Source organism: Oncorhynchus mykiss, chromosome 1 (genome assembly GCF_057628025.1).
Source record: "Oncorhynchus mykiss isolate SJ-2025 chromosome 1, ASM5762802v1, whole genome shotgun sequence".
NCBI classification, from domain to species: Eukaryota; Metazoa; Chordata; class Actinopteri; order Salmoniformes; family Salmonidae; genus Oncorhynchus; species Oncorhynchus mykiss.
In genome coordinates, this window is record NC_143022.1 from 57,191,654 (window position 1) to 57,213,110 (window position 21,457).

Genomic DNA, 21,457 nt, shown 5'->3' on the forward strand with positions numbered 1-21,457 from the left:
TGTTTCTTTAAACTACTAGCACATAGCAAGCTGTTTCTTTAAACTACTAGCACATAGCAAGCTGTTTCTTTAAACTACTAGCACATAGCAAGCGGTTTCTTTAAACTACTAGCACATAGCAAACGGATTGTTTAAACTACTAGCACATATCAAGCTGTTTCTTTAAACTACAAGCACATAGCAAACTGATTGTTTAAACTACTAGCACATAGCTAGCTGTTTCTTTAAACTACTAGCACATAGCAAGCTGTTTCTTTAAACTACTAGCACACAGCATGGTGTTTCTTTAAACTACAAGCACACAGCAAGGTGTTTCTTTAAACTACTAGCACATAGCAAGCTGTCTTTTTAAACTACTAGCAAACAGCAAGATGTCTGTTTAAACTACTAGCACACAGAAATGTGTTTTTTTAAACTACTAGCACACAACAAGGTGTTTGTTTAAACTAATAGCACACAGAAATGTGTTTGTTTAAACTATTAGCACACAGAAGGTGTTTGTTTAAACTACTAGCAAACAACACAGTGTTTGTTTAAACTACCAGCACACGGCAAGGTGTTTGTTTAAACTATTAGCACACGGCAATGTATTTGTTTAAACTACTAGCAAACAGCAAGATGTCTGCATAAACTACTAGATAACAGAAAGGTGTCTGTTTAAACTTCTAGCACACAGCAAGGTGTCTGTTTAAACTACTAGCATACAGAAAGTTGTCTGTTTGGGATAGGTGGGACATTAACGACCCACCTGGCCAAAATCCAGTGAAAATGCAGAGCGCCAAATTCAAATAAATTACTATAAATATGAAACTTTCATGAAATCACACATGCAATACACCAAATTAATGCTACACTTGTTGTGAATCCAGCCAATGTCAGATTTCAAAAAGGCTTTATGGCGAAAGAAAACGATGCAATTATCTGAGGATAACACCCCAGCAAACACAGACAATCATATTTCAACCCTCCAGGTGCGACACAAAACGCAGAAATAAAGATATAATTCATGCCTTACCTTTGACGAGCTTCTTCTGTTGGCACTCCAATATGTCCCATAAACATCACAAATGGTCCTTTTGTTCGATTAATTCCGTCGATATATATCCAAAATGTCCATTTATTTGGCGCTTTTGATCCAGAAAAACTCCAGTTCCATCTCGCGCAACATGACAACAAAATGTATCATAAATTACCTGTAAGCTTTGTCCAAACATTTCAAAGAACTTTCCTAACACAACTTTAGGTATTTTTTTACTTAAATAATCAATAGAATTTAAGACGGGACATACTGTGTTCAATACCGTAGGAAAACAAAGTGGAGAGTGCTTTTCAGGTCACGCACCTCTAACAAAGATTACACCTCCCTCTACCCTCGTTCTGAACAGTGCTACTTCTTCATTTCTCAAAGGGAAAACCTCAACCAATTTCTAAGGACTGGTGACATCCAGTGGAAGCGGAAGGAACTGCAAGAAGGTCCCTTAGAAATATGGATTCTCATTGAAAAGAGAGTGACCTCAAAAAAAATGATTCTGAATGGTTTGTCCTCTGGGTTTCGCCTGCCAAATAAGTTATGTTATACTCACAGACATGTTTCAAACAGTTTTAGAAACTTCAGAGTGTTTTCTATCCAAATCTACTAATAATATGCATATCTTAGCTTCTGGGCCTAAGTAGCAGGCAGTTTACTTTGGACACGCTTTTCATCCGGACGTCAAATACTGCCCCCTATCCCAAAGAAGTTTTAAACAACTATCACACAGCAAGGTGTTTGTTTAAACTACTAACACACAGCAAGGTTTGTTAAAACTACTAGCACATAGCGTGGTCACCCATGCATACCCCACAAGACATGCCACCAGCGGTCTCTTCACAATCCCCAAGTCCAGAACAGACTATGGGAGGCTTCAGTGCTACGTAGAGCCATTGCTACATGGAACTCTATACCACGTCAGGTAACTAATTAAAAAACAGCTAAAGATACTGCTAGGGTGTCCGGTATGCCAGTGCCTGTCCTGCGCTGCTTCTCTCTTTCTCTCTCGCTCTGTCTCTCTGTCTCTTTCTTTCTCTCTCTGTCTCTCTGTCTCTTTCTTTCTCTCTCTGTCTCTCTGTCTCTTTCTTTCTCTCTCTGTCTCTCTGTCTCTCTCTGTCTCTCTGTCTCTCTCTGTCTCTGTCTGTCTCTGTCTGTCTCTCTCTGTCTGTCTGTCTGTCTCTCTCTGTCTGTCTGTCTCTCTCTCTCTCTCTCTCTCTCTCTCTCTCTCGGTCTTTGTCTTTACTTCAGTTTTTATCAGCTTATCAACCTGCGTTTCATTTCCATTGAGCTGTTAGCTAGATATGTCTATCAAACCTCAATGTCTATTTTTCTAAGACACATCTGTGATTTTGACATGGGGAAAGGCATTCTGAAATGCTTAGATAATGCTTCTATAATCTGACACTGACACTCAGTATAATAGTTCAAAGTTCAACTGTAGAGTTTCCCTCTGTCTGTCAGCCTAGGTGTAGACTAGCCTTGACAGATGCCTTCCCTTCACTGTGTGTGTGTGTGTGTGTGTGTGTGTGTGTGTGTGTGTGTGTGTGTGTGTGTGTGTGTAAGCATTAGAATGACACATTTCCTGAACAATTTCAATGATATCTGTCAACCAGACGTGTAGACCTCTCATTAAGCGATGGTCTTGTATTGCTAAAGAATTCAGATGGTTAGTGATTCGTTAAGTGTGTGTGTGTCTGTGTGTGTGTGTGTGTGTGTGTGTGTGTGTGGAGAAGGCAGGGGGACTGAGGCAGGAGGACATTATAAACTGTGACACATGGTTTGTCCCTCATTATTAACTTCCTACTTCCCGTTAGAAAGTTAGAGCAAGTCCTGTGGGAGCAGATTTGAGATGGAAAGCGAGGGGGGAGGGGAGGAGAGGAGAACGGGATATTAGAGTGGAGAGCAAGAGAGAAAGAGGGGAGAGAGGTGAAGACCAGAGAGAAAGGGGGAGGGGGGAGAGGAGGAGAAGGAGAGGCATATTAGAGGACTGCAAGGGTTTTTCTGTGTATTGACTGCGCTCCTCGACAGCTGCCAGCTGTGCTTGTGTGTGTGCTCATGTGTTTGAGTGTGCATGCTAGTGCGACTATGTGTGTGTGCACAGGTGCTTGTGTGTGTTCTTGTGTGTGTTTGTTAGTGGTATGCGTGTCTTTGTGAATAAGCCAGCGAGTGTGTTTAACTTTGAGTATATTTGCAGAAATGCTACTGTAGTGAGTGTTCAAAGCGTTGATGTTTGGGTCTTTCCCCAGTATGGGGACCTGGCTATGCTATGAGATTCCTGAAGGAAAGAGTTCTTTGCGGTGGCATCCCTCTCCTTTGCTTACACGTTGCATGCTCTGAACTGCTGTGTACATGTGTATCACAGGCAGCTGTAGGGACCTTAATTGGGGAGGACGGGCTCAAAGTAATGGATAAAATTGAATAAATGGAATGGTATTGAACAATCAAAAACATGGTTTCCATGTGGTTGATACCATTCCATCTACTCCATTCTAGCCATTATTATGAGCCGTTCTCCCCTCAGCAGCCTCCTGAGATGCAAGTTTCTGTGGTTTGAGGTTTTTTCTATGGCCACGCTGTTTGCTGTGGCAATAAACACGCATGCATGCACACACACAACTCTGCCCTGTTAAACACAGCAGACCCTTGATTATCTCTGTGTGTTTTGGCTGTTGTGCTTTATGGTTATGAATACATTATAATCACTACCTTCAGCGTAGATGCTGTGCTTGTCTGCCTGACACGGAATTGATCTGACCCTACCATCTCTCTCAGCTTGCGTCTCTCTGTCTGCTGTCTGCTGCTTGTAGAACACATGGACCTAATCATGAGGAGAGCTCAACTCTCTCCTTCTGACACTCACCAACCAACGGAGAGAAAGAGTCATTGAATTTGATCATATTTGGGAGATATTTTTTGTGTGTTCAGGGAAATTGTCTGAGGAAGGCACAAAGTGCTGAAACATTTTTGGATGGTCAGCTGCAAAGTCAAAATTGGCAATATCTTAAACATTCGTAAAATTAAAATGAGATTTGTGGTCTTATTTTAATGTTAGGGTTAGGCATTAAGGTAAGCAGTGTGGTTAAGGTAGGGTTGGGGTTAGGTTTAAAATCAAGATTTTACGACTTTCTAGCCAGCTACGACCACTTGCAGAGCTGCCTCCAGTACACGACTCATCCCAAAAAATGCCAACCTGTGGCAGAGTAGCTCTTTGTTTTCTTTGGGGATCAGACCAGAATGGTCTTAAGATGTCCCATAAACATCTAGCAATGAGAGCACAGAGATCATTGTGGCATTCTATTCTGGATATTCCCCTGATTCCTATTTTCTGTCTGTCTCCCAATGGGCAAGACATTGTTCTCCCCTTTCCTCCTCCTCCTCCTGTACCTTGCTCATTTCCCAATTCCCACAGCAACTGTTGCCTGTAGTATGATGGACTACAGTACCCATAATGACATGTGTAACACATCCACTTAAAGTAGTCATCTTTGAGCCACATTCTTAAGCCTCATTCTTTGAGACATATCCACGAAGTCAAGTTTCACGCTTAGCTCACAAGTCCTTGACCTGAGTAGCTTTTGTAGAACGCCGTAGCTCTAGTGAGCTGAAACCGTTTTAGTGTTCAAATAGAAGCGGGAGTTTGAACTAGTAATTAGCATGCTGTGATGGAAGTCTTAGTCTCTGTCTAATGATCTGATGAATAATGCTAAAAGCAAACAGCGGTGATTTACTATCAAAGCCTATCTAAGGTATTGAGAGAGAGTAGCCATTGAGTTGTCACACACACACACACGCACGCACGCACACACGCATTTGCACACACACACACACGATTTGGAACCAGATTCAATGTGAGGAACAGGATATCTGTGAAAGAACTGTGTTTTGTCTACTGCTGTTGAAGGGGTCACTCAGACCCTTAGTCACTCACGCAGGCGTCAGCACTCCTCAAAACAGAAAGTTACACCCCCAGTCTTTTTATGCTTCAAAATAATCTGAAACGACTGTCAGATATTCACCAGACATTCAAAGTCAGTTTTCCCTTTGTGGTTCCAGACGCACGCGTTCATAATGCTCATGAAATCTAATGGTAAACATAAGATGTGTGAGGAGGAGATAGGGCCTGTAGAAGATGGTATTATCTGTATTATAAGACCTGTAGAAGCTGAGGTGTTGTCAGTAATGTGGTTCTGCCACAGCAGCAGATGGCGATGCCAGCAGGGCAGGCTGGTGCCAGCACGGTTACGCAATGGAATGATAGATCTAAGACCCCACCACCCCACCATGGCACCGTATGAACATACTGTACACATGACTGAACATACACATGAACACACACATGAAAACACACATGCAGGCAGGTAGGCAAGCACACACATATTCCACACTGCATAGTTTTTCTACTCCAGCTGTTGCAACTTGTGGTCTCCCTCCACCCAGTGACCAGTTCTCTCCCCACATCCTAGAGGAAATGGATTGTCTCACATTCCCCTGGTGCTGTGCACAGGTGACTGAGTGGGTTTAACCATTTCAGGAAGCTCTGGGGGTAGGGGCACCCCGGCGCTGGAAACAGATGGACAACAGACCAAAACTTCGCTCCCGTGGTCATACTCAATTTCCTGGTCCTTGCTGGAGAACGTGTGTCTGTCTGCCAGTTGGAAATAGGTCAGATGGCCAACTATCTGTATCCAGTCTTCCTCAATCCAGGAAACATGGATGCAACCATGCAGCCATTTGGAAATTAGGGCAGGCCTTGAGATTTTGGTTGGTTTGTAATGAAATTCCACAATGATCGCATTTGAGCTTCTGCTGTACTCTCAATAGAAATGTTACTATTGATTTTATATCTTTGTACCGTTACTTTAGTTTGTGACCTATCCCAGACCAGCTGGATACTGACCAGGATGGAGGCAGGTCTTTGGGTCTAGGGAAGAGGGATTGAGGGAGTGGGAGGGGAGGCAGCCTTGGTCGCCTGGGTCTAATAGTAACAGTGGAAAATCTTAGTGACCAAATCTTTCCAACACAATGACAGAACATGAATGTGTTACTGTAAGAGTCTGCTAAGTAGGAGGCTGGTCCTCTGCATGGGAAATGAAGGAATAGGACCCAACGGCACCCTAAAAGTCTGTCTGTATAGGTAATGTCTTCTTTTGCTGCAGTAAAGCGTACAGCAACACAGGCGTTGGCAGGGCTGGGGAGGTATGATCTCAGACCAGTCTTAGGTAACAGCATGGCACAGGATTAGTGTTTTACTGCCACAAGACCTGGGTTCAAATACTATTTGAAATAATTGCAGATGCTTTATTTGTGCTTGATTGAGATTGCCTGGCTTAATGGAACGAATCAAATAGTCCCAAAAAGACAAACTCCACCCACATGGAACGCCAGGCAGACTAAAACAAATCCTGGCAGTATTTGAAAGATTTCCATTGATATTTGAACCCAGATCTGGCTGCTGGACAGGAAGGCAGAGTAATCTGAGGGTGTAGCTGTGCATGACAAGGCAGTAGTAGAGGCAGGGTTTAGTCTCACTCCCACTGCTGTAGTTAAATGTCCTTCCAGGATTTGAGTCCCTGCGGCGTACTGTGTTACTGATGGTAGGCTTTGTCACCTTGGTCCCAGCTCTCTGCAGGTCATTCACTAGGTCCCCCCGTGTGGTTCTGGGATTTTTGCTCACCGTTCTTGCGATCATTTTGACCCCACGGGGTGAGACCTTGCGTGGAGCCCCAGATCGAGGGAGATTATCAGTGGTCTTGTATGTCTTCCATTTCCTAATAATTGCTCCCACCGTTGATTTCTTCAAACCAAGTTGCTTACCTATTGCAGATTCTGTCTTCCCAGCCTGGTGCAGGTCTACAATTTTGTTTCTGGTGTCCTTTGACAGATCTTTGGTCTTGGCCATAGTGGAGTTTGGAGTGTGACTGTTTGAGGTTGTGGACAGGTGTCTTTTATACTGATAACAAGTTCAAACAGGTGCCATTAATACAGGCAATGAGTGGAGGACAGAGGAGCCTCTTAAAGAAGAAGTTACAGGTCTGTGAGAGCCAGAAATCTTGCTTGTTTGTAAGTGACCAAATTCCTATTTTCCACCATAATTTGCAAATAAATTCATTAAAAATCCTACAATGTGATTTTCTGGATTTTTTTTCTCAGTTTGTCTGTCATAGTTGAAGTGTACCTATGATGAAAATTACAGGCCTCTCTCATATTTTTAAGTGGGAGAACTTGCACAATTGGTGGCTGACTAAATACTTTTTTGCCCCACTGTATGTAGGTATTACAGACTCAGTCAGCGAGAGGTTGAAAATGTCAGTGAAGACACTTGCCAGTTGGTCCGCGCATGCTTTGAGTACCCGTCCTGGTAATGCATCTGTCCCCGCAGCTTTGTGAATGTTGACTTGTTTAAAGGTCTTGCTCACATCGGCTACCGAGAGCATTATCACAGTCATCCAGAGGCGCTGGTGCTCTTGTGCGTTCTTTGTAGTCCATAATAGTTTTCAAGCCCTGCCACATCCGACGAGCATCAGAGCCGGTGTCGTAGGATTCAATCTTAATTCTGTATTGACGCTTTGCTTGTTTGATGGTTCATCTGAGGGCAGAGCGGAATTTCTTATAGTTGTCCGGATTAGTGTCCCACTCCTTAAAAGCGGCAGCTCTAGCTTTTAGCTCTATGCGGATGTTGCCCGTAATCAGTGGCTTCTGGTTGGGATATGTACGTATGGTCACTGTGGGGATGACGTCGTCAATGCACTTATTGATGAAGCCGATTTCTGAGGTGGTTTACTCCTCAATGCCTATGGATGAATTCCGGAACATATTCCAGTCTGTGCTAGCAAAACAGTCCTGTATCGTAGCATCCACGCATCTGACCACTTCTGTATTGGGCGAGTCACTGGTACTTCCTGCTTTAGTTTTTGCTTGTAAGGAAGAATCAGGAGGGTAGAATTATGTTTGGATGAGCTTTGTATGCATCTCTGTGTGTGGAGTAAAGGTGGTCTAGAGTTCTTCATGTCCCGTTTGTAGAATAATCGTAATCGTAGGTCATCCATTTTATTTTCCAGTGATTGCGTGTTAGCAAGTAGAATTGATGGCAAGGATCTGAGACTGTTACCCGGAGAGCAGTATATCTTTCTCATCGGACTCGCTAAAGGAAAAAGCTTCTTCCAGTCTGTGGTGAGTAATCCCAGTTCTAATGTCCAGAAGTTATTTCTGGTCATAAGAGACGGTAACAGCAACATTAGGTACAAAACAAGTTAAAAAACAAGTTACAAACATTGCAAAAAAACAAACAAAATAGCACAATTGATTTCGGGCATGTAAAACATCAGCCATCCTCTTCGGTAACAGGTATTCACTATTACATTGGGACCAAAGCCCCACACTGTGACTGTGGGAAACAGAGTGAAATATTAACAGAGCATACTTAGGCCAGTAGAGGTGAGGGGAAAATAGAAACACACAAAATAGAAACACACACTGCTTGGCATGGGAACAGGCTCCTAACCAACACAGACAAAATGTAGACGGTTGCACTGGAATATACAAGCTTTTCTTTTTATGTGTGGTGTTCTCAATCTTTGTTAAGTTAGTGTGTAATGCAGCTCATTGTATTCTATATGTGCTGTGGTCTTATTCTTAATGGTTTGCAGCAGAAATACAGGGCTGTGAAGTGTTATGTAGCTTGCTGTGTTGTTGGTGTATTGTACAGCTAACTGGTTGTGTTATTAGCGTGCCTATCTGTGTGAGCAGGCTGGGTTGGCGCAGAGAGGGATGAAGAGCCTAGGAGGGTGAGGAGAGGAGAGGAGAGGAGAGGAGGAGGCTAGGAGAGGCTAGGAGAGGAGAGGGGGGGTTGGAGAGAAGAGGAGGAGGCTCGGAGATGGTAGGAGAGGAGGGGTAGGAGAAGATATGAGAAGGCTAGGAGACGGTAGGAAAGGAGGCTAGGTGAGGCTAGGAGAGGAGAGAAGGGGGTGGGAGAGGAGGAGGCTAGGATAGGAGAGCAGAAGAGAGGAAGAAGAAGAATTACGATAGGAGAGGCTTGTAGAGGGTAGGGCGGCCCCAAGCCCATCAATAGTTGAGGAGCTGGAGGCTCAGGAGCTCAAGAACACCAGTCGTTTGTGTCTGTAATGTGGCGTAGCACATCACTACTTTAATGCTACATCCTGCAGTACAGTGCCAAGAGAAAGGAAAGGGAAAGGGGAGACCTAGTCAGTTGTACAACTGCATGCCTTCAACTGAAATGTGTCTTCCGCATTTAACCCAACCCCTCTGAATCAGAGAGGTGCGGGGGCTGCCATAATCGACATCCATGTCTTCGGCGCCCGTAGAACATACTGAAGGCAGTGTACTGGACTGGTGTATATCAGGTAAATAAGGGACATGTGGGCGGTCCATTTCACCGACACTTAATCTGAACAGGAGCACAGAAAGGTTCTACTATGGAAGAAGTGGAGGAGAATAGAGGGATGAGAGGGAAGATAACTGGAGAGCTCTGGATCACAGTAGAACAGAGCCCTGCTGAGGGAGTGAGTGAGTGAGTGAGTGAGTGAGTGAGTGAGTGAGTGAGTGAGTGAGTGAGTGAGTGAGTGAGTGAGTGAGTGAGTGAGTGAGTGAGAAAACACACCAGGCCTCACCCTACTGATGTCAAATGTTTACTGTTTGCTGATGATCTGGTGCTTCTGTCCCCAACCTACAGCAGCACCTAGATATTATGTCAGACCTGGGTCCTGACAGTAAATCTCGGTAAGACCAAAATAATGGTGTTCCAAAAAAGGTCCAGTCGCCAGGACGACAAATACCAGACACCATTGCCCTGCAACACAAAAAACTATACATACCTCGGCTTTAACATCAGCGCCACAGGTAACTTCCACAAAGTTGTGAACGATCTGAGAGACAAGGCTGGAAGGGACTTCTATGCCATCAAAGGGAACATAGAACTTGACATACCAATTAGGATCTGTCTAAACCCTTTATGGTTGTGAGGCCTGGGGTCTGCTCACCAACCAAGAATTCACAAAATGGGACAAACACCAAACTGAGACACTCCATGCAGAATTCTGCAAAAATATCCTCAGTGCACAATGTAAAACACCAAATAATGCAAGCAGAACAAATTAGGCCAATACCCGCTAATTATCTACAACCACCTAAAAGGAAGTGATTCTCAAACCCATCACCTACAGAGAGATGAACCTGAAGAAGAGTTCCCTAAGCAAGCTGGTCCTGGGGCTCTGTTTGCAAACAGACCCCACAGAGACCCAGGACAGCAACACAATTAGACCCAACCAAATCATGGGAAAACAAAAATATAATTACTTGACACATTGGAAAGAATTAACAAAAAACAGAGCAAACACCATTTTAAATACAACCCATAGTTATGTTTATTTATTTTCCCTTTTGTACTTTAACCATTTGCACATAATATGACATTTGAAATGTCTTTATTATTTTGGAACTTTTGTGAGTAATGTTTACTGACATTTTTTGTATTGTTTATTTCACTTTTGTTTTTTTATGTATTTCACTTGCTTTAGTAATGGCAATCAGTCAATCATTTTCTGACAGATGTTTGTGAAGTGCATATCACAGCAGTATAACAAATTGTGTATATTAATCACTTAAGATCTTTCTCTCTCTAGTTCTCTTCTCCCTCTACTATATCTCTCTCTGTCTCTATCTTTCTCCGTCGCTCTCTCTCCACCCTTACACCTTGTACTTTGTAGCAGAACTGATCCCTCTTGACACCCCCACATGGAATGCTTAGCTTAACAATTCCACAGAGATATTTGGCTGAACCATGCAAACATCTGCTTCGTCTACACACACATGTACGCACACACACACAAATACACTCAGGTCTTGGATATTGTTATTCCTCTTGGCCCAGAGAAGACCAGTCAGAGATGAAGTATGGGCAGGAATGTTAAGGCTACCTTCAAAGGCCTTCCACCCTGCTCTTTAGATATATGAAGTGTGTGTGTGTGTGTGTGTGTGTGTGTGTGTGTGTGTGTGTGTGTGTGTGTGTGTGTGTGTGTGTGTGTGTGTGTGTGTGTGTGTGTGTGTGTGTGCGTGCGTGCGTGTGTGTGTGTGTGTGTGTGTGCTGTATCACTCCTCTCTCACCCATGGATGGAATGGACTAGACACATAAGCCGATCAGATCAGATCTTACCTGTCAGGGGATTCAGACACACACACACACAGAATCCCTGTCTAAATAATGCAGATCTTGCATCGGTATTGATCGAAGCGCTAGTCTCTATGGACTACTACTCCACTACCCCATATCTCCCTTCCATCCCTCCATCCACCCATCTCCATCCTCGCTTCCCCATCCATCTCCCTGGGCCTCTGTTCTTGTTTTAACGCGTAACCCTCCCCCTCCGCTCATTCCCCTCTACATCAAACAGACTTCAGGTACCGCTGCTGTGAAGGAGTAGAAAATGCATGCAGAGGTATTAGAGAAGAGCACTATTAACACAGTTATATGAATGAGAGGGAGGGAGAAAGGGAAAGAGAGGAGAGAGAGTGAGAAAATCCCTTTCAACAAACTCTGATGTTGGAGAGGTGGATGTGTGTGTATGTGGGGGTGGGGGAGTGGAGTGGATAACCTCAGAATGCAGGTCATGTAGAATGTAGAAACTAGCACATGTGTGGGGGAGAAAATCAGTATAAGTATGATGGTTGCTTGTGATTGTGAATGTGAGAGCATTTTGAATGCACTACTTTCCTGAGCTGCGATGTAATAGTTGTATTGTACACTATATATTGAATATCATAAATATAATGCTTTCCAACACACACTGGAATTGAAATTATACCCTCCCTAGGAAACACTGGCTTTTCCCTCAACCATTACATGCCACACCTGCATCTTGCGGAGCCTAGATAGACTTGTGAAGTTGAAAATAGATAGATAAATACGGTACAGAAAAGTACTATGGTTCAGCTACAGTATATTGAAAAGCAGCAGTCAATGGTGGTATGATTGCAGTATATAGGGACAGGAGTGGTATGATTATAGTATATAGGTACAGGTAATGGCATGATTACAATATACAAAGACAGGTGTTGGTATGATTACTGTATATAGGGACGGGTAGTGTTATGATTACAGTATGTATGCACAGGTGTTGGTATAATTACAGTATATATGTACAGGTGTTGGTATAATTACAGTATATATGTACAGGTGGTGGTATGATTACAGTGTATAGGGACGGGTAGTGGTATTATTACAGTATATATGAACAGGTGTTGGTATGATTACAGTATATAGGGACGGGTAGTGGTATGACTACAGTATATATGAACAGGTGTTGGTATGATTACAGTATATACGGACGGGTAGTGGTTTTATTAAAGTATATATGTTCAGGTGACAGTATGATTACAGTATATATGTACAGGTGTTGTTATAATTACAGTGTATTTGAACAGGTGGTGGTATTATTACAGTATATATGAACAGGTGTTGGTTTGATTACAGTATATAGGGACGGGTAGTGGTATGACTACAGTATATAGGGACATGTGTTGGTATGACTACTGTATATAGGGACGGGTAGTGGTATTATTACAGTATATATGAACAGGTGTTGGTATGATTACAGTATATAGGGACGGGTAGTGGTATGACTACAGTATATAGGGACAGGTGTTGGTATGATTACAGTATATAGGGACGGGTAGTGGTATTATTACAGTGTATAGGGACAGGTGTTGGTATGATTACTGTATATAGGGACGGGTTGTGGTATTATTACAGTGTATAGGGACAGATGTTGGTATAATTACTGTATATAGGGACGGGTAGTGGTATGATTACAGTATATAGGGACAGGTGTTGGAATGATTACTGTATATAGGGACGGGTGTTGGTATGATTACTGTATAGAGGGACGGGTAGTGGTATGAATACAGTGTATAGGGAAAGGTGTTGGTATGATTACTGTATATAGGGACGGGTAGTGGTATTATTACAGTGTATAGGGACATGTGTTGGTATGATTACTGTATATAGGGACGGGTAGTGGTATTATTACAGTGTATAGGGACAGGTGTTGGTATGATTACTGTATATAGGGATGGGTAGTGGTATTATTACAGTGTATAGGGACAGGTGTTGGTATGATTACTGTATATAGGGACAGGCAATGGTATGATTACAGTATGTATGTACAGGTGTTGGCTTAATTACAGTATATAGGGACAGGTGTTGGTATGATTACAGTATGTATGTACAGGTGTTGGCTTAATTACAGTATATAGGGACAGGTGTTGGTATGATTACTGTATATAGGGACGGGTAATGGGATGATTACAGTGTATAGGGACGGGTAGTGGTATGATTACAGTATGTATGTTCAGGTGTTGGTATAATTACAGTATATATGAACAGGTGGTGGTATGATTACCCTATTTAGGGATGGGTGTTGGTATGATTACTGTATATACGGACAGGTAGTGGTTTTATTAAAGTATATATGTTCTGGTGACAGTATGATTACAGTATATACGGACAGGTAGTGGTTTTATTAAAGTATATATGTTCAGGTGACAGTATGATTACAGTATATATGAACAGGTGTTGGAATGATTACTGTATTTAGGGACGGGTAGTGGTATGATTACAGTATATAGGGACATGTGTTGGTATGATTACTGTACATAGGGACTGGTAGGGATTTTATTACAGTATATATGTTCAGGTGACAGTATGATTACAGTATGTATGAACAGGTGTTGGTATAATTACTGTATATATGAACAGGTGTTGGTATGATTACTGTATATAGGGACGGGTAGTGGTATGAATACAGTGTATAGGGACAGGTGTTGGTATGATTACTGTACATAGGGACGGGTAGTGGTATGATTACTGTACATTGGGACGAGTAGTGGTGTTATTACTGTATATAGGGACAGGCGTTGGTGTGATTACAGTATGTATGTACAGGTGTTGGATTAATTAAAGTATATAGGGACGGGTGTTGGTATGATTACTGTATATAGGGACGGGTAGTGGTATGAATACAGTGTATAGGGACAGGTGTTGGTATGATTACTGTACATAGGGACGGGTAGTGGTATGATTACTGTACATTGGGACGAGTAGTGGTGTTATTACAGTGTATAGGGACAGGTGTTGGTATGATTACTGTATATAGGGACGGGTAGTGGTATTATTACAGTGTATAGGGACAGGTGTTGGTATGATTACTGTATATAGGGACAGGCGTTGGTATGATTACAGTATGTATGTACAGGTGTTGGATTAATTACAGTATATAGGGACAGGTGTTGGTATAATTACAGTACATAGGGACGGGTAGTGGTATTATTACAGTAAATAGTGACAGGTGTTGGTATTATTACAGTATATAGGGGCAGGTGTTGGTATGATTACTGTATATAAGGACAGGCATTGGTATGACTACGGTACGTATGTACAGGTGTTGTTATAATTATAGTATATATGTACAGGTGTAGGTATGATTACAGTGTATAGGGACAGGTGTTGGAATGATTGCTGTATATAGGGATGGGTAGTGGTGTTATTACAATTTATAGGGACAGGTGTTGGTATGATTACTGTATATAGGGATGGGTAGTGGTTTTATTACAGTATATAGGGACAGGTGTTGGTATGATTACTGTATATAGGGACGGGTAGTGTTATGATTACAGTTTATAGGGACAGGTGTTGGTATGATTACAGTGTATAGGGACATATGTTGGTTTGATTACTGTATATAGGGACTGGTAGGGATTTTAATACAGTATATATGTTCAGATGACAGTATGATTACAGTATGTATGAACAGGTGATGGTATAATTACAGTATATATGAACAGGTGATGGTATAATTACAGTATATGGATGGGTAGTGTTATGATTACAGTATATAGGAAAAGGTGGTGTTATGATTACAGTAAATAGACCCAGGTGATGGTACAATTACAGTATATGTGGACAGGTGTTGGTATGATTACAGTATATAGGGACAGGAGTGGTATGATTACTGTATATAGGGACAGGAGTGGTATTATTACAGTATATAGGGACAGGTAATATTATGATTACAGTATATAGGGATAGGTGGTGGTGGTATGATTACAATGTATAGGGACAGGTGTTGGTATGATTACAGTAGTTATAGACAGATGGTGGTATGATTACAGTATATATGGACAATTATTGTTATGATTACAGTATATAGGGATAGGTGGTGGTGGTATGATTACAATGTATAGGGACAGGTAAAGGTATGATTACAGTATATAGGGAATGGTGTTGGTTTTATTACAGTATTTATAGACAGGTGGTGGTATGATTACATAATATTACAGATGGGTGTATAAGTACAGCAAATAGGGACAGGTGTTGGTATGATTACAGTATATGGACGGGTAGTGTTATGATTACAGTATATATGGACAGGTAGTATTGTGATTACAGTAAAAGGTGGTGGTATGATTACAGTAAATAGACCCAGGTGGTGGTACAATTACAGTATATATTGACAGGTTGTGGTAGAATTACAGTGTATATGGACAGGTTCTGGTATGATTACAGTATATATGGACAGGTAGTGTTGTGTTACAGTATATAGGGACTGGTAATATTATGATTACAGTATATATGGATAGGTGGTGTTTGTATGATTACAATGTATGATTGTAAGGTTAAGGTATGATTACAGTATATAGGGACAGGTAGTGTTATGATTACAGTATATAGGGACAGTTAATGGTATTATTACAGTATATAGGGACAGTTAGTGGTATTATTACAGTATTTTAGGGACAGTTAGTGGTATTATTACAGTATACAGGGACAGGTGTTGGTATGATTACAGTATATATGGACCGGTGTTGATATGATTACAGTATATAGGGAAAGTATGTTGTATGATTACAGTTTATAGGGACAGTATGTTGTATAATTACAGTTCATAGGGATAGGTGGTTATGGTATTATTACAGTTTATAGGGACAGGTGTTGGTATGATTACAGTATATAGAGAAAGTATGTTGTATGATTACAGTTCATAGGGATAGGTGGTGGTGGTATTATTACAGTATATAGGGATAGGTAGAGGTATGATTACAGTATATATGGACAGTTCATGGTATTATTACAGTATATAGGGACAGGTGTTGGTATGATTACAGTATATAGAGAAAGTATGTTGTATGATTACAGTTCATAGGGATAGGTGGTGGTGGTATTATTACAGTATATAGGGATAGGTAGAGGTATGATTACAGTATATAGGGACAGTTCATGGTATTATTACAGTATATAGATTTATGATTACATAATTTAGATTTATGATTACAAACAGTATACAGGGACAGGTGTTGGTATGACTTCAGTATATAGGGAAAGTATGTTGTATGATTACAGTTTATAGAGTAGGTGGTGGTGGTATTATTACAGTATATTGGGACAGGTAGATTTATGATTACAAACAGTATACAGGGACAGGTGTTGGTATGACTTCAGTATATAGGGAAAGTATGTTGTATGATTACAGTTTATAGAGTAGGTGGTGGTGGTATTATTACAGTATATTGGGACAGGTGTTGGTATGATTATAGTATATATGGACAGGGGTTGGTATGATTACAGTATATAGGTCACATATTGTGTTATGATTACAGTATATAGGTCACATATTGTGTTATGATCACAGTATATAGGTCACATATTGTGTCATGATTACAGTATATAGTGACATGTGTTAAAACAGATCCATATGAGTAGATGTGAGTAGAGTTGGGGATATGCATCACTTTAAACTTACATCCAGTCATTTGCCAGCGTACGAAAAGTATTCAATATATATCCAACGGTATGCAGGACAGTGGAGGATGTTTAGTACTAAAAGCTGTTTTTGTCTAAAAGCCAGGAGAGAGCTGGACGGAGACATGTTGGGTTTGGGGTTTTGTTTCTTTTTTTTTATACATACCAATTCTACTATTAAAAAATCGTATTTGATCAGATAATTTCTCCTTATTTATTTCTTACATTTATTCCAAAATGTGCCTCCTCTTTGCAATCACGCACTTAGGTGATATTGCAAAAAATGTGGCAAAGAATTAAACTTTTTGTCCTGGACACAAAGCGTTATGTTTTAACTTAAATCGGTTGAAAATCCATGGCAAAACTTGAAAATGGCTGTCTAGCAATGATCAACAACCAACTTGACAGAGCTTGAAGAATTAAAAAAATAATAATGAGCAAATATTGTATGATCCAGGTGTTGAAACCTCTTAGAGACTTACCCAATAATACTTACAGCGGTTATCGAGACAGGGAGGAGAGAGAGGGATGAGAGAGTGGGATGAGAGAGGGAGGAGAGAGGGGGAAGAGACAGGGAGGAGAGACGGGAAGAAGAGACAGGGAGGAGAGAGACGAGTATCCAGAGAGGAGCAGAGCATGTCCAATTTGACTGGAGTGTGGAGAAAGATTAACAAAGGCTGGAGTGGGAAGATTGGGAGAGAGACAAGGGGAGAGATGAGGAGTGAGACAGGAAGGAGCGAGAGGGAGAAAAGACAGGGAAGAGAGAGGAAGGAGAGAGAGGGAGGGGAAAGAGGGAGGAGAGAGAGGGAGGAGAGAGAGAGAGGGTGGGGAGAGAGGGATGACAGACATGGAGGAAAGAGAGGGAGGAAAGAGAGGGAGAAGAGAGAGGGAGGAGAAGGAAGGAAGAAGGAGAGGGATGTGTGAGACAGATGAGAAAGAGGGAGGAGAGACAGGGAGGAGCGAGAGGAGAGAGGGGGAGGAGAGAGTGGGAGGAGAGACAGGGAGGAGAGAGAAGGGAGGAGAGACAGGGATGAGAGATGAGAGAGGGTGTGGAGAGAGGGGGAGGAGAGAGAGAGAGAGAGGGAGTGGAGAGAGAGAGAGGGGGGGGAGAGAGAGAGAGAAGAGAGAGGGATGAGAGAGAGGGAGGAGAAGGAGGGAAGAAGGAGAGGGAGGACAGTCATGGGTGAGAGAGACCAATGAGAAAGAGGGAGAAGCGACAGGCAGGAAAGACAGGGAGGAGAGACAGGGAGGAGAGAGAGGAGAGAGTGGAAGGAGAGAGAGGAGAGAGTGGGTGGAGAGAGTGGGAGGAGAGACAGGGAGGAGAGAAAGTGGGTGTGTAGCATCCCCAGTGGCTCTGCAAGTGCGGAGAGGATATTCTCTGCTGCTGGCCTGCTCTCCAAGCACCATTGCATGACCCTGAAGCCACAGACACAGGCCAAACTCCTGTTTCTAAAAATTAATTCAAAGGCACTGTAGACTGAGCCTAATAAGGCATTTTTTGATTAATTTGTATTTACGTCCAAGTATGCGCAATGTATAGACTATAGTGATTTAATACAATGAAATGGTGTTTAAAAGCTGAGTGTTTTATGTCCCTACCAGCCTATTGTGTCACACTCACAATTGCTTCAACATATATTTCTTTGTAGGCTATAGCCTTGAAATAATTGAAATAATGTATTCTAAATAATTAATTGTCTTTCCTTCGTAGGCTCCCTCTCTGGCTCCTGACCTATTTAGAGTGTTTATATGCTGTTTAATATGACATATAGCCTATCTGAAATGGTGTGCACTCCTTACATTCACCCTTTCATGTTTACTTTTCTTTCAAATCAAATGGTTTGGTTTCAATACTTCAAAACAAAATTGTAGGTTTCAGGTAGTCACAAAAAATAGATGGGTTTTGGTTAAATTGTGATTTTAATGAATGGAGGGAATTTGAAGAGCTTGTTTTTCTTTCTGTGAGCTTGGGGCGGTTTTTAGCGGAGTGGTTGGAAAGGACATGGAGCAATGAGTGGGATTTCCAACAGGGAGGAGAGAGAGTGAGGAAAGAGATGAGGGGACAGACAGGGAGGAGTAGTGCCTGATTAATGCAGGGGCTGAAGCCCCTAGTCCATGGCCTGTGGGTGGCCCAAGAGGAAGGAATGAGATGTTTGACAAGCAGGGACCCATGTGGGTAACTGGTGGGCCCTGCTTGAATGGGTGACTGATTAATAAAAAATGTAAATATACTAAACAAAAACAATGAAGGTGTTGGTCCCATCTTTCAATAGATTAAATTAAAGATCCCAGAAATATTCGATATGCACAAAAATATTATTTCTCAAAAATGTTGTGAAGAAATGTGTTTACATCCCTGTTAGTGAACAATTCTCCTTTACCAAGATAATCCATCCACCTGACAGGTGTGGCATATTAAGAAGCTTTTTAAACACAATGATCATTTCACAGGTGCACCTTGTGCTGGTGACAATTAAAGGCCACTCTAAAATGTGCAGTTTTGTCACACAACACAATGCCACAGATGTCTCAAGTTTTGAGGGAGCGTGCAATTGGCATGCTGACTGCAGGAATGTCCATTAGAGCTGTTGTCAGAGAATTGAATATTTATTTCTCTACCGTAAGCCATCCCCATTATCATTTTAGAGAATTTGCCAATACGTCCAACCGGCCTCACAACTGCAAACCACGTCTAACCACGCCAGCCCAGGACCTCCACATCTGGCTCTTCACCTGTAGGTTCGTCTGAGACCAGCCACACAGACAGCTGATGAAACTAAGGATTATTTCTGTTTGCAATAAAGCCCTTTTGCGGAGAAACACTCCTTCTGATTGGCTGTGCCTGGCTCTCCAGTGGGTGGGCCTATGCCCTCCCAGGCCCCATGGCTGCGCCCCTTGCCCAGTCATGTGAAATCTATAGATCAGGGCCTAATTCATGTATTTCAATTGACTGTTTTCCTTATATGAACTATAACTCGTTGAAATTGGCCCATGTTAAAAATTTATATTTTTGTCAGTATAAAGGACTACCTTTCAACTAGGGTCATGAAGTCCACCACAGGAACCACTAGCGTCCGTAGACCGAGACAGACAGAGACAGATAGACATACAGACAGACATGAGGCCACAGAAGTTTGCTTCCCCAAATTCCCCACACCTAAACAGACCCAGATGGTATTACACTACGAGTCTCAGTCTCGCATCCTTCACCCAGTTCCATAACAAACTGAGGTGGAATCCCGGGTCAGCTTTGGTTCCTCTCTCTTTCTTCTTTAACATACAGAACCCAGCCAGGCACATATTCATTTTGGGAGTGTACTGTATTCCTTTAGTGCCTTCGTTTTCCCCTCGTTGCCATAGGATCTGTCTGGTTGGCACCAGGCCAAGCCATGAGCCACAAAGTCAGTGATGCTAGTTGTTTTTACCCCAGTGATGTAGCTATGTAGTCCTGTGGTGTTTTTATGTCAATGATGTAGTGCTGTGGTCCAGTCAGTCAATAGTCGTCTAGTCCAGTGATGTTTTACACTAGTGATGTAATCGTGTAGTTGTGTGGTCCTGTGGTCCTGTCACTCAATAGTCATGTAGTCCAAAGATATTTTCTTGCAGTGAAGTTGTCCTGTGGTGTTTTAAATTAATCGATATAGTCCTGCTGTGGCTAGTGAGGTTTTACAGTAACTCCAGTAATGTAGTCTTGTGGTACTGTGGTCCTGTCAATCAGAATTAGATTTATACAGAAAACCAATAGCTAGTTAACCTGCTGGATACACTGTTGATCGACTTTCTGCTCCTCGGGACTACACTGTGGCTACCTGGCATAGATTGCCTAGTCCCTGAGTAACACCATCATCAAAGTCCTTTCGTTGACTCATCAATAAGGATCTTTGATTTCCCCAGCAGGTATACTGTGGTAGATCACACTGTGGAAGAGTGGGTGGTTAGACCAGATAACAAAACACTCCTAGTATGTGACTCAGACCTCCACAGAGACCAGAAAGCCATTCTCCCTATGCTGCCGTAGTCTTATTTCTTGAGTGGAGTAACATTTGTCATAGTTGGCATCTGTAACTGGGTGCAACCCCCACCTCCGGAACATCCCAGCACCTGCACTCACCTCTGTGCCCCCACCTCTCTTCCGGCTTTTCCGTGTCTCCCTCTCCCTTCCCTCTCTCCCATACAAATATTGTTATTTATACAACCCCCTGCCTCCCTTAGGGTACTCCTTCTCACCTTACACCCTTTACCCTCTACCCCTCCCCCTCTCTAATTGCCAGACCCTCGTGAACACCTGTGCTCTGTGCTCGTTAGGCTCGTTAGCAGCAGGGAGAGTGTTAAAGGTGGTGGTGGGCATGTTCTCTGCCAGATAGATACACATCACACTGGCTAATTATCTAGCATCAGTATGTAGTCTGCTGTATGTTACTGGAGAGGTGGGCCTGTGTTTGTAGGATTTCTATCATAATAATTACAGGACTAGGACTTAGTGTTGATGTTGATGTTGATCCTTGATCTTGTAAGTAATTAGCATATACAGTCATTGGTGATTAAGATACTTTGCAGGGAGGTAATGCAATTAGAGCCATACCTCAGGTTTGAGTGTTTCATATTATCTTCATATTATC

General features: G+C 42.2%; 1 protein-coding gene across 4 annotated transcripts in view; it reads left to right on the forward strand.

Annotated features, from left to right (window-relative positions):
* Positions 1-21,457, forward strand: part of LOC110532453 (reelin) — a 297,868-nt gene that overhangs the window by 35,727 nt on the left and 240,684 nt on the right. The window lies entirely within an intron of this gene.